The sequence below is a fragment of the Ornithodoros turicata genome, chromosome 1 (genome assembly GCF_037126465.1).
Source record: "Ornithodoros turicata isolate Travis chromosome 1, ASM3712646v1, whole genome shotgun sequence".
NCBI classification, from domain to species: Eukaryota; Metazoa; Arthropoda; class Arachnida; order Ixodida; family Argasidae; genus Ornithodoros; species Ornithodoros turicata.
In genome coordinates, this window is record NC_088201.1 from 80,084,403 (window position 1) to 80,107,914 (window position 23,512).

General features: G+C 45.0%; 1 long non-coding RNA gene across 1 annotated transcript; it reads right to left on the bottom strand.

The window, feature by feature from the left end:
* Positions 1 to 2,275: 2,275 nt before the first annotated feature.
* Positions 2,276 to 22,623, bottom strand: LOC135378430 (uncharacterized). The gene is made up of 4 exons (XR_010418387.1): positions 22,523 to 22,623; positions 21,901 to 22,113; positions 18,691 to 18,743; positions 2,276 to 2,659 (listed from the first exon to the last, which is right to left on the bottom strand). It is a non-coding gene; the product is annotated as an uncharacterized LOC135378430 (long non-coding RNA).
* Between the last annotated feature and the right edge of the window lie 889 nt (positions 22,624 to 23,512).

Sequence of the window (23,512 nt, forward strand, 5' to 3'; positions counted from 1 at the left end):
TACAAACGTATTTCTCGAAGTCATCGCATGGATCGGTGTTGTTATCCAGGATACCCAGAAGAAATTGAGCTGAAAATATAAGCGGACGTTAGTATGGCTTTATGCATATTCCTTCTCTTACAGTTACTTACGTTACTTATTTATATTCTACTAATTATGTTACTTGCAATTCGATTACACTGGATGGACGACAAATAAAATGGAGTTTGTGGTTTCAGAGGTGTGGAGCCGGCCACTCCGAAGCACTTAAAGCCTGACTATGAACTTGCCCGAACACCCCATAAAATGCTTACTGAAAACTGTTCTTTTTGTTGATAAACTCGTGCATCAGACGTGTTTCCCTATTAATGTGCGCGGGTCTCTGACCACGCGCGGTTAAAATCGCCTCGGGAACTCTGTTTCGTGTTACTCTTCTCGTTCTTCGACAACAAGATGCGTGTTCCCGTGTTCCCGGTGCCTCCATACGTTGGGCGCGTTAAGTAGCGGTTCTACCCAACGCGCTCTGTGTACTCTGTCCTTCGTACTCTGGTGCCTCTACTAAACGGTCTTTCAGAGCCTCGAGCGCGATACGTAAGTTTCCAAGGCTGCTCATTGGTTTTCCGGCCTCCCCTTCCTCCAGACGTCGCGGAGCAGCACTTATGCGCTCCGACCTACAAGCTGAAGCGTGAAAGTTCATCGAGAGCTCCACCCTCCGGAAAAGGAGAGCCGACACCGTCTAGTAGAAGGAAGCGCTCTCTCGCCGCTGTGAAGCCGGTACGTAACACGCCCGTTATGTTTCCAAGGGGTTCGAACAATGGAGCGTCGGCCAGCCTTTGACTTCCCATTCGGAGGGGGTTCTTGGTGACGTAACGGCGCACAGCGGTGGCAGGGTCAAATTTTCTCCGCACTCCACTCCTACTCCCGCTCGCCGAGGCGCATCGCCAGGGGAATCGGCTGCCGTACAACTTCGGTTTAAACTATCTCGCGAGAAAACGGTTCACTCGTCGAACGTGAAACGTCGACTGTGTGTTGAGGAACATCTCATCTGTCAAACAAAAACGAGAAGAAAGTCTAGACAAAAAGTTGAGAACTCCTGCTACCAGAGAGGTCACTGCGCAGTCAGGCAATGAAACGACTTTCTTCTTGCAAAAATACTCCAAAAGCCGGGAGGCGACATAACTAGACAAAAAATTTGAGAACTTCGACTTAACATGACAAAATAACAAAGTTTACTCAGACGTTTCGTCCGTCCAGCGACGGACATCAGCAGTGCCAAACTGAATGATAGATTACAAAACTGGTCGCTATTTAAGGAGATGGGAGTATTGTTCGGGAACTTCCGAACAATACTCGGACGAATACGGACGAAACGTCTGAGTAAACTTTGTTATTTGGTTATGTTAAGTCGGAGTTCTCAACTTAATTAAGTAATATTTAATAATAATAATTAATAATTAAGTAATAATAATTAAATAATTATTTTCCTACGTGTCGTACTCGGCGAGGTATAAACTTTTGAACACATGTACTCGTCAAGTTCTGACATCAGAGCTCCGGCCATTCACATTGGCAGTCGTAAGCACGTAACCTCTCGCGCGCTTCCTCACTGGCAGAGACGTCTGCGGTGACGTCACAGTCGAATCACTTTCGGCATCAGCGCGGTGCCGGTTTTCTTTTTACCCCCTTTTCTCTAAAACTTGGAATGGGAGTTCACATAGATGGAAATAATTGCATTTTACATTTGTCCGGAATAACCTGAGACGAAGTGCCGCATCCCCTTTAACGTAGTCTCACAGCGGAGATGTACTGGAGTAGTAAGTCAGTCTAAACTTACCTCTTTCTTTGCATACAGTGGTGTTACACACTGTCCGATTCAATCTTTTCCCTGAAATTGCAATAAATCAAATTTACACTGAAACGTTTGCTGTCTAATATACGTGTCAGCGGGTGAATATGACAAACACAAGTGGAAGCTGCAGTGAGAGCAATGAGTGAGAAACCATAGAGCAATGTGGTTTTCCACACATGCTGCTAACCCTCAGGAAGATTGATAACACGGTTTGATTGATAACACGGTCAGGAAGATTGATAACACACACATTATGTGAACACCCTAAAGCGTGTCACTTCATTGCACTGTGCTGGAGAGCCCTGATCCTCCTAAAGGGTCATCTGTTAGTGACAAGCTTGGTAAATAAAGATGTACACACGTATGTAGATGAGTACACACGTATTGCAATTCAAGGTTTACATAGCGAGATAGCTGTTGCCACGATCAATACGGACATCACCGTGGTCGGCCTGCAGATGAATTTTACGCGCAGGTCCTTTAACGTCCGCTGCAAGCTCCCCACGTGGCACACAATGTCCAGTGTTCCTCGCTGAAAACAATGTAACACAGAATATCCACCATGCCACCATATTGCTGGTGTACCCGTAAAGATTTGGACCGGTCCACTTGCGACCTATGAACGGCCACGTCTCATACAGAGTAGCCGTGCACGTGACCAACGTGTGCCGCTCGTTCTCCTTTTGTTGGAGCCGCTCACATTTACCTCTACACGATGCTTTCGGAGTCCCCAGGGAAAACACGCTAAAATAAACTAGCATGAGCCAAACGACGTTTCGCAGGCACAATCGACCCATTCTTGACAGTCAATTGCTGTCCGTTGGCAGGAACCTGAAATGTGAAGTGGGATTAATCAGCATCACAAAGCGAAATAATGAAAGGCAGCTAATAAGATGAAAAATATGCAACACAAATATTTCAGATATAAATTCTCATGCAACCGGTTATTGCCCTACATTATAAACCTGATGATCTCCTCTGTGATGCAGAGTCTCCCTCTGCGTTTTGACAGTTGGCCCAAATAGATGTTACCCTAATGTAGTGTTCACTCAGAGGCACAGAGGCACACAATATTGTAGGTTCCCTTCAGGAATATATGAAAGCAAATACCGTGTAAAGTATGTAAAACTACCCGCTGCCCACCTGGTCCCGGATTTGCTGCAAAGTAGTACAGCTTGGATTTTCTACCCGCTTTTCCAAATAGCCACTAAGGCAATTCGCTACCATTATATACAACAGAGAAAGAACTGATGCTCTGAGGCTGGAACAACATAGAAGGGACAAATACATACAAAGCCTCAAGCCCTTCAGATAACGCACCGATGGAAGTCGCTGAGAAGGCGTGTTAGCTTAGCTCAATTCGTAGAGCCCTGGACCGGCAATCCAGAAGATGTGGGTTGGAGTCCTACAACTGGCTAACCTTTTCAGTGAACTTTCACCTTTCATCATATACAACAGGTTTTCCCGCTCATTTTAATTCATTGGTCACTCAATTTAATCCAAGCGCTCCCCAATTTGGTCCAGTGGTCAGTCAAATAAATCCAAGCGCTACCCAATTTAATCCAAGTGCTACGCAATGTAATCGAAGCAACGCGTGTAAATGCATTCCGTATGTATTTCGTCAAGGAAATTGTCATTGCTGAGACTTCCGTGATTACATCAATGTATCATGAGTTGATGACTGCTGATCTAACAACCCCTGGTTTTTGCAGTGTCATGCGGTGTTTCATGACTGTTGTTTCTCATTATGACATTTCATGACTATTTTCCTATTATGTGCCATAGGTCGATATTTTGGGAGTGCCATTGTTTCAAACAGTGCCATAAAGTGTTTTATGGCTACCGATGGTCAGTAGGACATTTCATGACTTTTTTGATGATATTAAAAATATAATAATAAAATAATAATAAAATGATCTGATGTACAGGCGTCGCCACCCTTAACCGTAGCGCGGGAGCGCGTGGCCCGCTTGTATGCCAGCGCCGCCTTGCGCCGATGCTGGGGTGGAGGCTCTAAGAGCATGGTACACGAGCGCCTCGTCTCGATCGGTTGAGCTCAGGGTAGTCAGCATGGTAGGAATGGATCACCTGCTGTATAGTATCACCTTAGGCCCTCGCAAAACAGGTACAATAACCGCGCGTGTGCGTTATCTAGCACGCTTTATCATAATGCCGGTTTGCGGAAGGGCGAGCTTGAGGGGCACAATATTCTAAAATAAGTTTGAGCCATATGCAAACACTGTAGGCTCACCCATGTTTGCTCTGAGCGTTCTATTCACTATGATATGTGTTATCAGATAATCAGCTAATAATACATATAATCATATATAATCAGATAATCAGTTAATAATATGTCAGATATAATATCAGATAATTTTGTTTGTTTGTTTGGTAACGTGTTTGTGTGGATGCAAATACGCCAAAGAAACACTGATATTTTTCCTCGTATACTGGTTTTCTTATCGCTGAAGTGTCTGCAGATAGCTAACTGAGTAGGTGATCCGTGTGTGCTTGCCATGCCCCCGTCGAGAGGGGGCGCTTGTGCACCAGGGCCCCAGAGTCTCCACCCCAGCACGACCCCATCATCGACACAAGGCGGCGCTGGCATGCAAGCAGGCCACGCGCTCCCGCGCTACGGTTAAGGGTGGCGGCGCCTGTACTCTATCTCATGTACTGCAGCACCCTCTGTTGTCCAGCAGTATGCAAAACGCCTGGGCTTTGCTTCTCGGATACGTTCTTGATAGCTAAATTCGGGTGGTCATTTCGTGGCAGCTTTTTTTCTTTCATTTTTTTTTTCTTTTTGCCAGATCTTGAGCAGTCATGTTAGCTTGGTCAAAGCGAAGCAATCTCGTATGTTCTCGTGGCGCTTTCTAAGCGCCCCGAATCTGCCAGCTAGCACATTTTTCGCCTGGCCTCTGTACGATCAAGCAACGCGTTGCCCCACTATGTCAGGTGTCGTCACATCCGCACTGCAATGGTGGCGATATCCCGCATTGGCCCGCGCGTCGAAGATCACGTGGGCTAGCAGACGACAAAACCCAAAGACGGGCGACCGCGATGCCCCTATCGTGATCCAATCGACTAAAACCGCTGGATTCCTGGCACTCGTGTTCGGGGGCCAAGGGTCACGTGGCCCGGCGCAGGCAATTTCCGAGCAATTTCCGAGCGCTAGGCCATGTTGCCATGAGATGACCACCCGAATTCGCCATTAGACCGAAAATGAAGCTTCAGGTCGGAAGCCGCCGGTATATCGAACACATATGTCTTCAAATAGCACGGAGGAAAGGATGCTAAGGAGACCGAGTGACGTAATTCTGAGAGAAGTCGGATGTTCTACTGTCGCCATATGTTACGGGCAGGCAATATCCTCCCCTCATTCCTCACCCGCGCATAACATTAATGTTGCAAATATTTGCGCCGTGCTGCGCAACGCCTGCTTCTCCATAGCCTGGTTTGCCCATAACGAATGCCGTCCCACAGCTTTTGTGAGTTCCCATTGGTTTAGAGCATTGAATGACGTGTAATGCGTCACGCCACTTTAACCACTGCGGTGGGGAAATACAGTACTACGTTACATCAGGGTACCTTGCTCCATATCAACTGGGCACCGCTTATGATGCCGTCTTCATGCAAAGAAGAAGAATATGTCAAGGTAAATCTAAAAAGGTAGCGAAGGCGGGAAAAAATCTGACCCGACAACCCTGATATTTTGATGCGTCAGCGAACCTGGGTGTTGCGGGGACAAATACGAACGTAAACAACATTTGTTTGCAGCGATGAGATAGTTAGGTGTGTACAGATGACTTACTCGGTTATTCAATATAGGAAAAGGTACCTGTTTGCCCGCTCTTACGCGTACGTCAAAGTCGAGCTGAGTGAGCGAGTTTCTACATGCTTCAGCTCTCTGCACGGGGGCTGTGCATGTGCAATTCCTCACCTTTCTTCGTTTGTTGTTCCGCACTGACTGCTTCGTATTTTTTGCGTGTACGTATTGCGAACACTTGAACACTTGAGCTACACATTTTGGGACCTGAATGTCGCTGAACGTGCAGTAGAGAAGCGGAACATGGTCAGAATATTCCCTATTACAGGCTCCGCTAAAGGCGTGAGCTATGCCCATGTAGACATAAAGGTGTTGCTTCTTGAACGGCAGCCTAGGCTGTCGCTGACAACACCGCACAAACGGTACAACTGTCTACCGTTTTCCTCAGCATACTGCCAGGTGAGCGCCTGAAGAAGCATTGTTATTTCAAGAAGCGCTTTGCGTGCATAGACGTGCGCCTAAGGTTATTAGTGAGTTTTAGTATAACGTACGCAAAAGCGATAGCGTACGATATACTAAAACTCACTCTTCTCATTTAGGCATACTTCAAGTGGTTTGCTTTGGATATGATGCCTAGAGCGAAACAAAAGAAGAAAAGAAAATAAAACGTCAACGAACTGCAACCGGGAGGTACACGGGTTCGAATCCCGATGCCGGCTGCACTGTCTGTGGCTTTTCCTCAGACGCTGTCAGACAGATGTCGGCACAGTTCCCTTAGAAATCGGCCAGGACGCCTATTCCCCTAGAGCGTTAGTCGTGACTTTGCTCCCCTCTGTCAGGCCGACAACAGCGAGCTGTTAGCACTACCACTACCTGTCTGTTCTTCTTCTTCTTCTTCCTCTCATATTTGGACGGATTTTTGAGCTATGTGGTGTCGCTGGTGGGTATGAGGGCATGATTTTGGGCTTGCATTTGGCGGTTGTGCATTTACACGTGGTGTCGCAGTGAGCTCAGGGGCACAGTCTGATGCACATTTGCAATACTGGCCAGTTCTTCTGTAATATCCTGCGTACATTTTTGTGTAACATCCACTTACAATGGGAACAATTTTAAAGGTGCTAAACATGGCCGAAATTTTATGACGTGAAACTGCAGAGTGGTTCTCTGTTCCTTTGGCACCCCGGGGTGCTCTGTTCACAACACTTAGCACAGACTGCATTTTTGTGCGCAGGTAGGCTGCTCAAGTGCGGTGTAATCCCAACGCTGAAGTGCACTTCATAGTGAAGAAAAATGTCATCCTATATCCGCAGACTTCATAGCCCAGGTCTCGTGACGTCGTTTTTTTTTTTTTTTCATACGCGCCACCTTGCATCGTTAAACCATTAGATGGTTGCCCTGATCGGATGGCCTGTCTTATTGTTAAAATATTGGTGCCGAAACCCGAGAATATATCCATTCCTCAAGAAGTATTGACCGGACTGTTGGGCAACATGGTATACCTGACTCTCGTGATGGAAAACAGGGAGCGCCTGAAGGAATTGCGTACTGCGGCCGGAGCAACGATGGCACGGAGTATCTCGAAACTGATGTCTCCCTTGACAACGGCTCCTTCACCCAGGGACAAGTTGTCGCGAAGCTCCCGTACTCCAGGTCAGCAATTTAAGCTCGTTTTCGAGGAGGCTGAGGGTTGCCGCATGGGTGAAGCGGAACGTTATAGGATAGTAATTACGCAGAGGCAGTCATTCAGAACACGTCCCTGTTCAACGATTCTTCGCTGTTCAACATTCCTGTGAAGGAATTCTTCGCATACCGCGTCGCTTATAGTATGGCTCTTTTCCTGACTCGATAAAACGCCCTGTTGTTATACAACCAGACCATCCAGTTACGACTCTACTTGTTATGCAGGCGCATGTACGGGTGCTTCTACGGAGTTTCGGTTCTTGCTACAGAGTTTCGAACATTACGGTTACCGTTCCTACCTGGACATCATTACGAATGCCAACAATGTAACTCGGACACACACCCTTTCAGCAATGTTATACGAGCCAGACCCTTTAGGTACGAGTGAGGTATATGCTCCCACATCTGATTCAAAAGGAGTTTTCGCTCGTTACAAGCGAACCAAAGGATCGGCACTGTGTCACATGTACAGCCCAATCTTCAGCGACATATGTCAACAACAGAAGCTCATTCTTAACAAGAACTCACATAAGAGGTGTGCTACGTCAAGCGTCGGAAGATTTTCGTTTATTGCAAGCTGATGGTTCAACAGAAAAGCACACTGTGGAATTTTCACGTATCGTGCGCTCTACCTCCGACGTGTTCAGTTATCGCCGAGTATACTTGTTGGTATGGAGCGAAGACTTCAAACAACGCCTGCAGTATACCTTCTCCGAGGACTGGAAATTAAGTACAGAACCATCGCCTCTAACCAACCTCAGGTGATGTTTGACGACTTGTACAGCGAGCGAGTTCCCTCCAAGTTAACAGTATTGATGGTCAGGAGTGATGCCTACCAAGGTAGCAGACCACGAAACCCATTCAAGCTTGAGAACTTCAAACTAAAACGAGCAGTACTGGACGTTGGTGGACAACAGTACACGGATGAGTTCGACTTCCAACGAGACACCTATTCCAAAGCCTATATACACCTGCTTCACAAACTAAAACGCAAGGATATACCAATAGCTCCAGCTGCGTATGCAAAAGAGACATTTATGCTTTATTACCACCTGACTCCAGATGCAGAAGTGAATGCCCTTTGTCCTGTTGTTCAAGCCAATATTCGTCTGACCCGAACGTTTGCTGCTAATCTCTCAGAAGCAGTTACGGTGTTGTTTGTATCCGAAAAATCTTGTGTGCTAGAAATCAACAAAGACAGACGAGTGAAATTTGTCTGAAGAATAAACATGAAGGAGTGGTAGTTCTATGCGGCATTCAGTAGACACTACTGCACCAGAGAACTGTTTCGGGGAACCTTCGCATGCAATGAAATCGCAAGACAGGAACCCAGACCCGGCATTTATGTGATTAACACAGCTCCGAGGAGCAGTAACGGTGAACACTGGACCATGACTTATGTTTCCGGTGACAATGTGGTTACGTATTTTGATAGTTATGGCATTCAGCCCTTCTACCAATTCATTCATCCTACCAGGTCATTTTACTATAACAAGAAAAGACTTCAGGGCTACGGATTAGCTACATGTGGCTTCTACTGCCTGTATGTAGGCAGCATGCTGGCTTGTAGATTCTCGCTCCAAGAGTGCACTCAGAGATTTTCGTCAACAAACTTCAAACTGAACGACAAGCTGATACCCGTCCTTGTACGCAAGCAATTACCAAGAAAGACAGACAACATGTCATGTTGCAGTGTACTTTGACACAATAAAATGGTATTTATTTCCATGTCGTTACAGGCACAATCTTATATAAAAAAAACAACAGCATTAAAACAACAACAGCCATCTAAAGCAACAAATGCATAAACTGTCTACTTCTTTCCATTGGATGCGTACCCAAAGGGTAACGTGTGGATACCATCCTCACAAATGAAACGCTTTATGTCTAGAGGATTTAAAGCTACTTTCGTAACACATACACTTTTATTTATATTTTCCTTGCGCACAATGAGGTTCTGACAAACTTTGTACACTTCACCAAGCTTAAGAGAGAGTATGTACATTGACTAATGCAACTTCTGGGCTTCACATTGTTTCACCCCCTTAGCACGATTGTATCGTTTTTTACTATGGAGGTCTAGTGCATAGAGCTTTGGTTTCAGGCAACAGAACCCTAGGATGTGGTCGTGGGGCATTTCGTTCTTAAATTTTCCTAGCACCATCTTGTTTTTCGTAGAATACTGCGAGCCATCACAAGAATGACCAGATGTATCGAGGTGGGTATCGGCGAGCTCCGCAAGGGCCTTCTCATCGCTCAGCATCACGATATAAGAATCCGTGTCCATATACAAGAGCCTTGTGTCCGGGGCTACGCGACGCAAGTTGTTATAATAAAAGTCATACATCATGACTTTAGACAGCTCGAGAATAGTAAACCCCAGGTACAGGGGCTGTCGCACACGGACTATCGATTGAGCGAACTGAGACAAGTCTACGTTAGAGCTTAGAGCCCTGAATTGTTTGAGGTTCGGTTTACGCAAGAATCTCAACACTTGCTCCTCGGAAGTTGCCAAGCGGCAGTCAACGAACTTTCGTACATTCATACATGTTTTCCCATATACGGAGTTAATTAAACACTTGTACAGGTTACGTTCGAAGGTATTGGTTGCCTGCTTGCGTAGTTCGTGATGGAAGTCAACATAGGATCGCAGGAATGGTTTTTCTTTGAACCTGAGCACCCGGTGAATTTTCTCGAGCCGGAGACCCAACTGTAGGTACAACTTTAGACTGCGATAATGAAGAAAATACTTCTTCTTGTCAAGCAATGTAAGGAGTAATTTCGGTTCTATATCATGCTGTGGGAGGTTAAATTTTTTCATCAGGTCTTTCTGATAATCTGAGAGCAACTCATACGGAACGCTCATTTTTTCGGGCGCGTGCGGTAAATCTCTATGTCGTGCGTGGAGCTCATGTACGTAGGCCAAGTCTACCTCTAAAAAATAACCGACGTCTGCATAATCTGCAACAAGGGTTACATCTAAACCTGCAACCTCTTCGGGTGACAGCCATTCAAAGCCTCCGAATGGGAGTGGTTCACACATCACTGTGCCATAGAGTCCATTTATTTCCATGTAATGAATTATGGTCTTAGGTTTTTCGGGATCGTACTGCTCTGTCCCTCGGGCATTTATTTATTTACTTATTTATGTAAATACCTCAAAGAGCCCTTAGGGCGATACAAGAGGGGGATACGTACAATATATGCAACATTAGTACATGAAACAGCACAACACTGCACAAAAAAGTTAAGGTAATAACAAAATTCACACATATACAAGACATGAGATAATGCTTCCCCACTAAATGCGTAGATATGATGCCAAGTTTCTACGGAAAGTTTGATGGTTTAGCGAGGTGACTAAGGACTGAGGAAGGTCATTCCAATCGGCAATCGTATGTGGGGAAAAAAGAATACATAAAGTGGGAAGTGTGACAAGTGATTGGTTCTACCTTACACAGGTGGTCTAATCGGCCTGAGATGTAAGGTGCGGCTGTGATGAAAGATGGCCGTATAGATGGGCTGGAATAAAATTTGTGAAAAAGGGAAAGACGGAAGAAACTTCTGCGAGTTACGAGAGGCGGAAGGTCCAGAGAAGACTTAAGTGATGAGATGCTAGAAGGATAGGAATAGTCTGAAAGGATGAAACGAGTGGCGCGGTTTTGAACTGACTCAAGAAGGCTGATGAGGTTAGCATGGTGCGGATCCCAGACGCCTGACGCATATTCAAGCCTGGGCCTAACTAGTGTTAGGTAGGCCAAGCGCCTGACATTCGAGGGTGCGCAACGAAGGTTACGGCGTATGTAGCCGAGTTTCTGATTGGCATCACGCACAACACTACGGATGTGACCCGACCAGGAGAGATTTGAGGAGAGATGGAGTTTTAAAGGGACCGAAAAGTGAAAACTAACCCCCATATTTTTGCCCACTGTCGTGCACAACATCATTGTTTGATAAGACACAGAAAGCATTACTTCTCAATTCGGCATATTTTTTACGGATAAATATTTTGAACATTGCCGGGATATGAACGGTGCTGCCAACAAACGGCGAAAAAGAGAAACTTGGGTTTCGGCGGTTTCCGGTCCAGGGCTCCCAGGGATTGTTTAATCCTTACCATGGGAGAGCTAATTTTATAGAGAACAAAGTTGACGCACAGGATCTTACAGCTAAACGACATTTTAAAAATGACGCTCACTTCCATAGTTTCTACGTTAACAAAGCATTCAGCTACTTCGCCGCTACGGGCTACGATCCACCGCGCCATCTGCAAGGCCATCTGTGTTATCGCGTTTATTGTTTACGTCGTATGTGGTCATGTTGGTCTCGCGAAATAGTAAGTGGAAGTGGAAGACATGTTCGTGGCTGCTGTGTCACGTATTCAGGATACCTACATCTGCCTGGCGTAGTTTTGGTGTTCGGGGATGCTAAAATCATGTTCATTCATCTTCGTTTTCTGCCACAAGAGGAGTGAGCGCGAGAACGAATGTGGTTCGAAACACTCTGCTATTAGACACAGCAGTCGTGTCGTGTGTGCTGAGCTTATTTTGCTGCCGATGACTACGAAGAAGATGCCGTAGACGGCGAATTGCGAAGGCGTCCGAAGCAAACTGCCGTTCAGTAACCAGTGATTTTGCTTCACCGAAGTGACGAGTTCAACACAACTCTTAGGTATGTACAGACGTCACACATGTATAAATTATAATATAACGATGACGTATTCCATTTAACTTATGTTATCCTACTTGTCCCGTACTCAATATTGTCAACATCAACAATTTAATTTCAGGGGCCTTCCAGTGTTGAAGTGGCGCCAGACTACTACGTATTGCGTGATCCAGGCACTCAAGTTGACATGACAGAAATAGCTCAAAGCAGGTATGCAAAGTCCAGATATGGAAGCAGTAGATTTGTTAGGTGTTGCAGACTTTGTGACATTTATGGAGTCTTTGGACAGGTGCAGAACATTAGTACGACGTCAACAGTAGGAGAAGAAACCGATGAGAAATGCTAGCTTGTTTGTGTAGATGGTAGAAGAATACTTCCTGTGTGAAGAGGTGTAGTTATATGACTAAGGAACGCGAATGAATTTTCTAGAGATGCATCCTCTACACTTGAATGACCATTGAAACAGTGAAAGTTCATTGTCTTTTAAGCTCCACTACTGGAATTGTTTAGTCTGTGTCACTGCTGTAGTGAGCCATGCAAGGCTAACACATCATATTGGTCCTAAATTTGTAGGATCTGCTGTGTAGTCGCTGTTGGATCTGCAGTATTTCTGTCCCTGTAATCTTTTCACCAACAGAGAATACAAAACTGCACAAATGGTAAAATATAACTAGCTTGTTGAATTCAAAAGGGAAAGATGAAACTGTTTATACTTCTCTTGTTTATTTTGTTGCAGGTTTTACAACTCTATCTAGTACGTCAAAACATCAGAGGACAGGAAGTCCTACTCTGTTTCCTAAATCCCTGGACAATAAAAAGGAGAGATATAGTTTGAGTTGTGACAAAATGTTGCTTCTACTCTTATATTATATTTCAATTAAATGTTACGATGCATTTGTAGTGTACACTGAAGCCAGTTTCAATTTGCATGGCTGTCAAAAGTACCTTACAAAAGTACATCTCAATTACAGTAACGGAGAACTTATGCTGTAAATTATTTAGCCATTTTGGAGTACTATGCACACCAATGGTGTATGATTAACTTTGAACCGAGATCAAGGGTTAATAATACTTGAAGTCAGCCCTCAAGTCCTCCTTTACAAACGTTAGTTAGTGACGTGATAATGAATCAGTTACTCCGTATACCAAAACAGAGCTAATTGAGTATTAAATCCCAATCTTGGTTTAAATATTAATTGACATTTGGAAACGTAGTCACTAAGAAGTATACTAAAAGGTTATGAACACAGTTCAGCTGAATGACACTGATGAAAATTATCTTACTTACTTCTCACATATAGAATTGAGACTTGAGTATAACCTACAAGTACATCTATGCCCACAGGTTACTTAACCCTCCAGGAACAGACTAGTAATTATAATACGCTGTGACAGCAAAGAAAAAGCAATGAGAAAAGTCAGCGCACTGATGGGAAAGCATCCCTAATAGCATGCATGGCGCAGATCGAGATCGAAGTACTTTCTATTGTATTTTCTCGGAGCACCACATATCCATCTTGTGAATGGCCGACAGGTGGTATAACGGAATTTCCTGCAGAAATATGGGTTTTCCGTCCAGTTTGCCGTTCAAGTAGCGCGTAAAGACCACACGGCGCTGCCGTGTATGTTGCCATGCTCTTCGGTTTCTCGGATGTATGTAAATGACACTTGCAGTACTTCGGTGTCAATCCACAGTATTTCGAAATATACGGCAGTTCTGATGCAATCGTCTGTCTGCTTTTCACACGCATTCTCTACCTCTCGTCAGCAAAAACCGTAGTATCCGTCGGTTTCCATTTCACACATGAACACCTGCACGACGAAAAAACAGCGCTTGTTGCGGCTTACACAAGTGCTTCTCCCTGATACATGGAAATTTCACAAAGCAGTCCATGTTCGCGGCACGGTGAGCTACTGCTGAGGACGAATGTGACTCCGATTAATCTCTGGACGAGGAATCTTCTGCTGCGAAGAACACACTTTCCAGCTCGTTAACGCACGAACCACAGTTCTGTGTGAGCGACAGTTCTCGAACGCGGAATTCCAGCGCACTCATGTTCAAGAGGCTCGACGTTCTCAACGTAGAAATCGGTCACAAATGCCCACTGCCATTTTCGTTTTCGCCGATTTAGTGCCCGGAAGTGCGCGTATTACATGCGTCCTCGACAGATGGCGCGGGGTCATGCAATTGTTGACAGACTGCCCGGTTTCCTACTAGGTCCCTGGACATGCAATTATGGAAAATTCGATTACAGAAAAACTATAGCGATTTCAGCGGAGTTCTTTGATATTTGAACTTTTGAAGGTTCAAGCTTTTCGCTGAACATAAAGTTTCGATAGGTTTATATTCACTTTTCGGTCCCTTTAAGTATTTATACGAAGACGATTGTGGTATAGGAGAATGGCCAACGTGGTACTGGTAAAGGAGCGGTGACCTGGAGCGAGGAACATTTAGAAGAATTGAGAGAAAGAAGCCATGTGGAGCACCATGAGAAAATTGAGTTTAGGTCTTGCTGAAGGCATAATTGGTCAGAAGAGGATGTTACGAAACGATAGACAACACAGTCGTCGGCAAAAAGCCTGACACAGGATGAGAGTCTACCTGGCAGGTCGTTAGTATAGACGAGGAATAATAGTGGGCCAAGGACGGAACCCTGTGGAACATCAGAGGAAACAGGAAGGAAAGGAGAAAGACAATCATTTACAAGGGTTGCCTGTGAACGATCACTGAGATAACTCTGAAACCAGCGTAGTACAGTAGGGTGGATATCAAGCGATGAGAGTTTGCGTATTAGCATAATATGAGAAACGGAATCAAATGCTTTCTTAAAATCAAGAAAGACTGCATCCGTTTGAATACCACGATCCATGTGAGAATAAACATCAAAGACAAAAGAAGATAGCTGTGTTTCACAGGAGTAACCATTGCGAAATCCATGTTGGTGTTCATGAAAAAAATCATTAGATTCGAGATGAGAAGAGACAGCTGAATAGATTATGTGCTCTAGGATTTTACAGCATAAGCTAGTTGACGATTTGGGGCGATAATTCAAAGGAGACGTCTTATCGCCATGTTTATGAACAGGAATGACCTTCCCCAGACGCCAGTCGTGAGGCACATACCCGTGATCGAGTGACTGAGTGAAGATGTCACGCAGGTACAAGGATGACGCCTCTTTTGTATTTTTAAGGATATTGGAGTTAATGCAATCCATCCCACATGAAGACGAGAGTTTTAGGTTATCAATGATATTTATGATTCCTGCTCGAGATATTGTGAGCTTACTCATGGGTGTTAGGATGCCTATGGGGGCCATAAAGTCAGGTATGACAGAATCAGTATCATCAGTGAAGACGCTAGCAAAAGCTTCACTGAACTTGGCAGCACACTCTATGCCAGTAACTTTGGAACTGTTTGAATCCAGAACGTGTAGCTGCTCGGGTTGTGATGGGTTAATAGCCTTCCAAAATTTTCGAGGGTTAGAAGAAAGCAAGTTGGGGATGTAGGTGGTGTAAAAGGCGCGTTTGGCCTTGCGTAGGGCGCTTAAATACTGTCTGGAGCACTCTTGATACCTTAAATGAGCGGATTCGGTGCCAGTACGCCTTGCCACTCGATACACGCGCTTTTTCTTATTGTTCAGTTTGTTTAGGCAATTAGAGTACCATGGTGCTCTTGCGGGTGCCCGGATAACCGCTGATGGAACGTAAGTCTCAACCAGATGGTTGAGTGTACTGCGGAAAAGCCGCCAATTGTCCTCTACTGAACGCGTGTCGAACAGACTACGAAAAGTTGCATAGTATGGAAAAAGTTCATTATTGATGGATGAAAAATCAGGCCGCTCGTATAACTTTATAGTTTTACGTACTCGCTGCCTGGCAGGGCGGGGTAAGCGTAGTGGCACATGAATTGCTTTATGGTCACTCAGACTCAAGGGCAATGAAACAGAACCGAGGATGGAAGGGTCAGTGACTAGTATTAAGTCAAGAATGGATTGAGATGAGGAGGAGATTCGAGTAGGTTCACAAACCAACTGCGATAGGCCAAAACTCATGCATACATCAACAAAGCGTGACTCCTCAGGGGACGTACCACATGGTACTGTCCAGTCAATACCGGGGTAATTGAAATCACCAAATATGCAAACCTTGGCACTGGAGAAGCGGGACTTTAACAGTGATAACGCTTCGGTGAACAAAGGTACAAAATCAACGTAATCGGATTTGCAGTGGCCATTCGCGTTGAATACTGGGTCATACCACCACGCAGGCCCCGTTCAATTAACAGATAGACATCGGGATCGTGAATTAAATCCACATTAATCCGACTCATTTTCAGTGCCCGATACATGCTAGGTCCTGGGAGTGACACGAAATGAAGTGGTCCAATTTTGAGTGTCTCCAACGCCCATATTCGGAAGTTTTGAAACACGTATGCCAGAAGCAGTGCGTCCGTCAGAAGGTACAAATCCGAGTATTCGCCCATGCTCTTCAGTTGAAATTTTTCACACACGTTTTGCGCATGGCGGTAATCTTCCTCGCTCACTTGTGATCCGTTCAGTTGGTTAAAGAACTGGTCACGTGATGGCAAACAGGGCTCGTCGTAACGTTCAAAAGAGGTAACGTAGTTATAACAGAATACCCCTTTACGTACAACCAACTTGAAGTAGTCCTCCTCTGCGAAAAACTGACGCAGATACCTGAAGTTAGATTCACCTTTGCCGCATAGATTTTTCATGAATGTGTCGAGCTAGCATTGAGGAAGCTTAACGAGTCTATGAAGCGGAACACACCAATGTCTATAGCCTTAAACTTTTGACAACTGGAAGCTATCACTCTGATGTCTGTCTTCCGAAGCAGGTGCAGATGAGCTACTATGAATCCGAGGTCATAATTGGCATTATGCGCAATGATGGGCACTTTACGTGGTATCCGCAGTTTCAGATTACATCCCTGACACAACGATTGGCGAAATTCTCCACTTACGTGATCATGGTCTCGCACTTTCTGCTTCTTAGTGAATGGTTCTTTACAGATGTTACAGTGAGTGGCTTCAGAATGTTCGAGTTCGTCTCCTGGGGTCATTTGCAAGGGCACAGTATCGTGCAACATCGCATACAGCTCATCATGCAAATTACGCAATAGTTCCATGAAAACGAAAACGCAGTCTGCACCACGGTAAATATGTTTCTTCAAGACATACGAATCGCACGAGCGTATGACGAGGAGACAGAAGGATGAAGGGATGTGTTCCTCGTACACATTCCCGCCTCCCGAACACGGTGATAGTACACTCTCAAAGTCGTATACACAGTAGAAGGGAACTTCCGACATGAAATGCTCTCCGGCAAACGACAATGTCTCACCCTTCTTTGGAAAAACAGTCTTGGACACTTTTTGTTGTTTACACATTAGTAGATGATCGGCGAGTACACCCGGGGTGGTGAAACCCATCGTACACCGTTTGCAGTGAAAATAACCAGGTGGTGTGAACAAAGCATTGAAATTAGTAATGAGTACAAAATGGAAGTCAATTAGCAGTAGGTCGACATGCTTCTCGGACTGGTCGTCGACAACCTTAATCGGGTAAACATATTTTTCGTCTTTGTCATAACCGTACATGTTAATGCTCACATCGTTCTGCTTCTCAAACATTTCTACATCTTTCGGGAACACTACAGGAAACGTCTCTGGAAATACATATTGAGACAGGTACGACCTGTAGGATGAAGCTCTGCGTCTGTAAGAACCCTTTGCAGGATGTAGACCAGCAAGTACGCAAAATGCGAAGCACATGTTCTGTTCACTATCCTCGTGAAGGTCGACACTCAGAAGACACCGACACTTTTTTTTTTCAATTCGTTTGGCAATTCAAAGTCGGTACAACTAAGGAGCTGTGGTGCGAGCCGAGCGACATGAAGAATGCAGGCGTGAATTTGAAATAAGAAAAATCCCGATCCTTGCATTTCAAGCTTTTCTAAATTGTTGGTCACTTCAGTGCCTACTTCAATGACAGCACGTTCCACGTCTCGTTCCGACCACAGTGTATGCACACTCGAAGGAATAAATTGAGCGACAAACATGATCTCATCCTCAGGCGTATGTCGACCGAGTTCCGCCTTCAGCAAAACATAAAAGCGTAAAGGAAATCCGAAATGTCGAAGTACACTGGCAAGGTAGCGTCCGTTTTCATGAAAGAATGTGCTGACATCCTGCCCGTCGTCGTCTCTGTCATGATGATGAAGCTCATAGCGGTTGGTATAGTTGCGGAGCGTACAGAGTGTCTCACAAAATGGGATACAGGGTGTTGCAAGGTTATGAACGTTAGCCAGATGAATTTGAAGTCCCAGCGCTGTTGTGTAGTGCTGCCGATCGGCCGGAGGACAAAGGTGGCATGTCACCATTTCTTTTTCCTTTTTTACTCGGATTGACCGAACACGATATCTGGCGAAAGAAGACGTTTCCCGTCTTTTCCAACTCGCTCTTTCTTCTCCAGCCAGAGTCTGCTCGTGTTCCTCATGTCTTCGATGTCTTGAGTGCTTAGTTTATGAAACCGAGCAGGAAGGAACACCTTTACGTGCTCGTGAGCCTTCATAATTTCTACGTAGACTGCGTCGCCATACCTCGCTTCAATTTTGTTAACATCGACCACATCATACTTGATGTTTTTAGGAATTGTCGCCATTTTTTTAAACTCTCCACATTGCTTTAGCTTGTCAAGTTTATGCAAGATCGACGAAGACATGATGCTTACTTGTACACTGATGCAATGATGATGATGATGATCCTTCGGGTAGGTTGGACTGGCTGAAAACAAAAGGAGCACATGTTAGAACACTGCAAACTATTTCATCATTCTGAACACCATACCTCCTCAGAAGGAGGTTCGAGAGTGAAGGAGCTGAGCGTCAGACAGTTCTTATATAAGAAGTTGCCAGCATGGCAACCTTGAGCAGTCTTTTTTTTTTCTTTTTACATTGTCAACTCTGCAGCCGAACCTGCCTTTGCAGTCTGCTTTTTTTTTTCCTGCACTTTGCAAGCACGGACTTGCTTATCTAACGAAACTTATCTTGACCACTTCATTCCCTTGCAGGAAATGACAGTGATAGCACCTTTTAGGTTCGTGACGCCTGCCTCGGTGTCAATTTCAGGGGTTAGTCAAAGCGGGAAATCCACCTTCGTGACACGACTAATTAAACACCTGTCCTCTTTGACAAACCGTTCAAGCAAATATGGTATATCTATCTTTATAAGCAGCCGGTATTCGATACCCTTCCTGATGTAAATTTCAGTCAAGACATCCCTGCAGATCCGGAGAATTATAGCCATTCATTATTTATCTTTGACGACTGTTTAGCTGACCGGCAAAGACTGAAAGAAATCTGCAATTGTTATATTGCTGGGTGTCACCACCTGTCAATCACGGCCGTGTTCATCTCGCAATACCTGTTCGTCAACAACCCTTTGTATCGCACAATACAATTCAATAGCACGGCTCTCGTTTTATTTCGTTCACCACGCACTACAGACCAGCTGCGTATGCTGTCCAGGCAGATTTTCGGGCGAAATGATTTGTTGCCCAGGATATAGAAAGATGCCTGTCAGAAACCATACTCATACTTAGTTATCGACTTGTCTCAACAGAGCAACGATCACTATAAAGTGTGGACCAACATTTTCCCGGACGATCACAGACAGATCGTATACAGGTCATGAAAAGGCTGAACAAACACATTTGTTTCCTTCGTATGATCGCTGAAGCAAAGACACCGGAACAACGTTACAACCTGATTCAACAAGCCAGCAGGGAACAGCTACGAACAATCAGGGAGATTTGTATGAACCTCTGCAAAGGAAACATCGACGTACCGCCGAAAGTTAAAAAGCAATTGCAGCCTTCTGCAACACCCATTAGGACACTGGCTTCCAGGCAAGATCGTGCAGATGTGAAGAAAGTTAAACGGATTCTTCATCAGTCCGGCGGGTTTTTGCCATTTTTGTGGTCACCCTTGTTAGGTCTCGTTTCAAGTTTAGCAGGCAAAAGCATCGCAAAAGCAATCGGCATTTAAAGAATGCAGAAATACGAGCTTGTCCCCTATCGGGAAAGCACTATTCCGTCGATATTTGATAAACAGGAGCTTGATGATATCAAGGCCAAGAAGAACATCCAGTACTTGCACAAGCCATTGCATCCTCCCGCGAACACATTAAGACAGCCTAGTGCAGCAAGTGAGGAGACAAATCCTGTGGCGTCGACAAGCGAGCAGACACAGATTCAAGCGGACGAGGAGGAAGATGCCATTGTTAATGAGCAGTGGCTACAAGATGAGAGCAAGCCAATTACTGCCTTTACTAAAACCCGTGCTCAGCTAGAATAGCAAAACGTTTGAACTCGTGAACGTTTGAACGTGAAAACTCATTGTCAATGGTCAACAAATACCAAATACCAACGTTGTAGACCTTGTTTATTATTTGGTCACAAGAGCGCGAAATGTGTGGCGACCCGCGTATCTCGAGAGGATCCTACCACTATTGGTCAAGCTAAATATACCGACACTTATTGTACATCCATCCCGACTTGAAAAGGAGACTGCAGAGTCATCAGCCAGTAGTCATACGTTCACACCTGAGACACCTCGTCGACGCATTTCTCCGGTTATCACAAGAGCGGCTAAGAGACTTCGACAATGGAACCAGTATTGAGCACGTTGGAACCGCAACAGCAACACTGTGGTTACACTCAGGACGAAAACATTCTGGCGCATTTTCCCGCACGACACAGGAAGAAGGCCCTCGCCATTCTGCAGATGCTAAAGACCGTATTTGCGATAGATGAAGAGGGAAGGATTATCTGTCATTCTCGCGTTGTTCCAAGTAGTTCCGTCATCGAGCTTATAAAATACGAACTGCACAATCGATCGCCCTCTTGGTACAAAGGTGACGTTGCAGCCGTTATAAATGCCTACTTGTCATTCGACGGACTTGGTGTTCGCGGAAGAAAATCGTGCTAATGGCTGCTTACGTGGACGTATACCATCCTGGTGCGCTAGGTCGTGTTCAACGACTCGCACGAGCCATCGGTGAAAAGCCGGCAAAGGTTGTCAAGTTCCTGGAAACCAGTGATGTGTACTCTCTCTTCAGAGAACTTAAGCGACCACGTCAGTTCTGGAAGACCATCGTTTTGGGTGTGAAGGATATATTCCAAATAGATTTGAAAGACATTCAGAAACTGTCGTGATAAAACAAGGGTTTTCGCTATCTTTTGTTTTGTATCGACGCACTTTCTCGTACGGTTGCTGTGGTGCTTGTGCAGAATAAACGAGCAGCGGAAATTATACGTGGACTGAGACTCGCTTTTAGACGTATTGGCTGTCCGAGACTGATTCATTCAGACAGAGCTACAGAGTTCACCAATAAATCGGTCGCAGCATTTTTAAAATCAAAAGGGATATCTCTCTTCCACTCTAATTCAAATACGAAAGCAAGTATTGCAGAACGATCTATTCGAAGTCTTATGACGCCGCTTTATCGTGCTTTCGAATATCAGGGACATAAGTCGTACTTAAAAGTTTTACAGCCTCTTGTCAAGGCATGTAATCATCGTGTCCATAGAACTCTGTCGGCACGACCTGTGGATGTCAACAAAGAAAATGAACATTTATTAAGGCAAAAGCTCTATCCTACTCCGAGCAAACCCCCAGACAAGCCACGTTTTCGTGTTGGCGACCTTGTCAGAATAGCAAAGTCTAGACACCAGTTAGTCAAAAATTACCTTGGTTCGTTTGCGCGTGAACTTTTTGTGGTGAGAGCAGTCAAGATTGGTTACCCGAATACCTATCTCTTACGTGACCAGCAGGAAAAACCTATTGAAGGTCAATTTTATGCAAGCAAATTAACACGTGTGCAGCCTGGAAAGGGCCACCGCATTATAAAAAGACACGTTCGGAACGGAAAGGTGCAGTACCTGTTGCAACCTTCTGGAAGTCGTAGAAGGACTTGGGTTCCGGAGCCTGCCACCTGCCACCACCGATGACGAAATGACTGGCGATCACTGGTCCGATATCGAACAGCCAGCCAACGCTGGCGAATCCTGGTCCCAATCAGGTGATGATGTGTGCGGCATGCGGGACGTTACCCAGGATCATCAACTGCAAGGAAAATGTCGCCGTCCTCATACCTGTTGGAGTGACATGTTAGAATGCGGTTCATCGGAGTCAACGGACGACACAGTGCTCGTCGCAGCGTTTAAGATAACCAGAGACATTTTCCTGTTCCAGTCCCTGCCTCTGAACCTTCCCGCGAAAAAGACTGTGTGGGAGTCTTCAAAAACAATGTATGTCAGGGTACAGAGGAAGTGTGAACACCGATCCGACCACCCGTTCGACCTGGTCTCCGAATGGGGAAAAGAGATAAGCTCCATATTCAGCTATTACGGTGATCGTGACGTCGACGTAATGCAACTGGTGGCCGAAAGTCTATGTATCATGTACTACGCAATGAAGACCGGCTACCATTGCCTGGCTGTGTACATAAACGGCATGACAATTGACCTGTTGCAAAATAGGTTGTCACCCAAAGACGCTTACCAATAAATATTGAAATCCATGACGAGTTGTCTCATTTTACTGTAGTTCGTCATGGTAAATAGATGCCCGGAGATGTTGTGCTACACCTTGTCCTTTCTGAGTGCTGTTTCCCAGTTCGTTTTCGTAGGTACAACAGAATTTACAAAACCAACACTGAAACAGGGAAAATGCTCTACCCCAGTCAACACACATGGTTGACAGAATGTAAAATCCACGTTGAATATCGTTGAACAATGTGAAACGTAAATTGCGAACATGAATTTCACGGAGATTTTACGTTAAATTTCAACATGTGAATTGTAATACAGGAATTCAACGCTGATTCAACACTCATATACCAGCATTGGAATGGAGCACGTTATGACAGCGTTGATACTTACGCTGGAATTTAACGTAACCGAAAACGTAGAACGAACAACGTTGTTCCTGCACATGTTTTACTTCAGGATTTCACACGCAAAGTGTACACGCGGAAATCACGTTGATTTATCATACATAAAGCAACTGCATTATCCAATCCAATCCCATCCACGATCCAATTCAAGTTCGTTCTTTTCAAAGCGAGGATCGGGGAAGCCGCACCAGACGCCATTCTCCTCAGATCGTAACCGCCATTAACTCATATTGGCGTTTCAAGTTTATTTCGCTTTTGCGGCTCCTTCTTTCTTGTTTCGTGGCTTGTTTTGGTTTCGAACCGGGTTGTGCTGGTGACTGTGATATCGGTAAGCAGAGGTTTCACTCACACTGCTGGGATATACGAGTTGGTCATGACGGTTACGACGGGCTCTCTCTACTACCAGGAAGCTGACTCAGAGATTATCGTCGCTGTTGGCAAGTCCAGTGTGTGCAGTTTATGAGTGATTCGTAGAAAGCGCAGGTATGTGTACGTCGGATTTGAGTTCATAATTGTGTTTACATTTATAGTGTGTGGAAATAGCGCACTATTACATGGTGTTCTCCTGAACTGTTTTTCAGCGTTTTTGGCCGTTT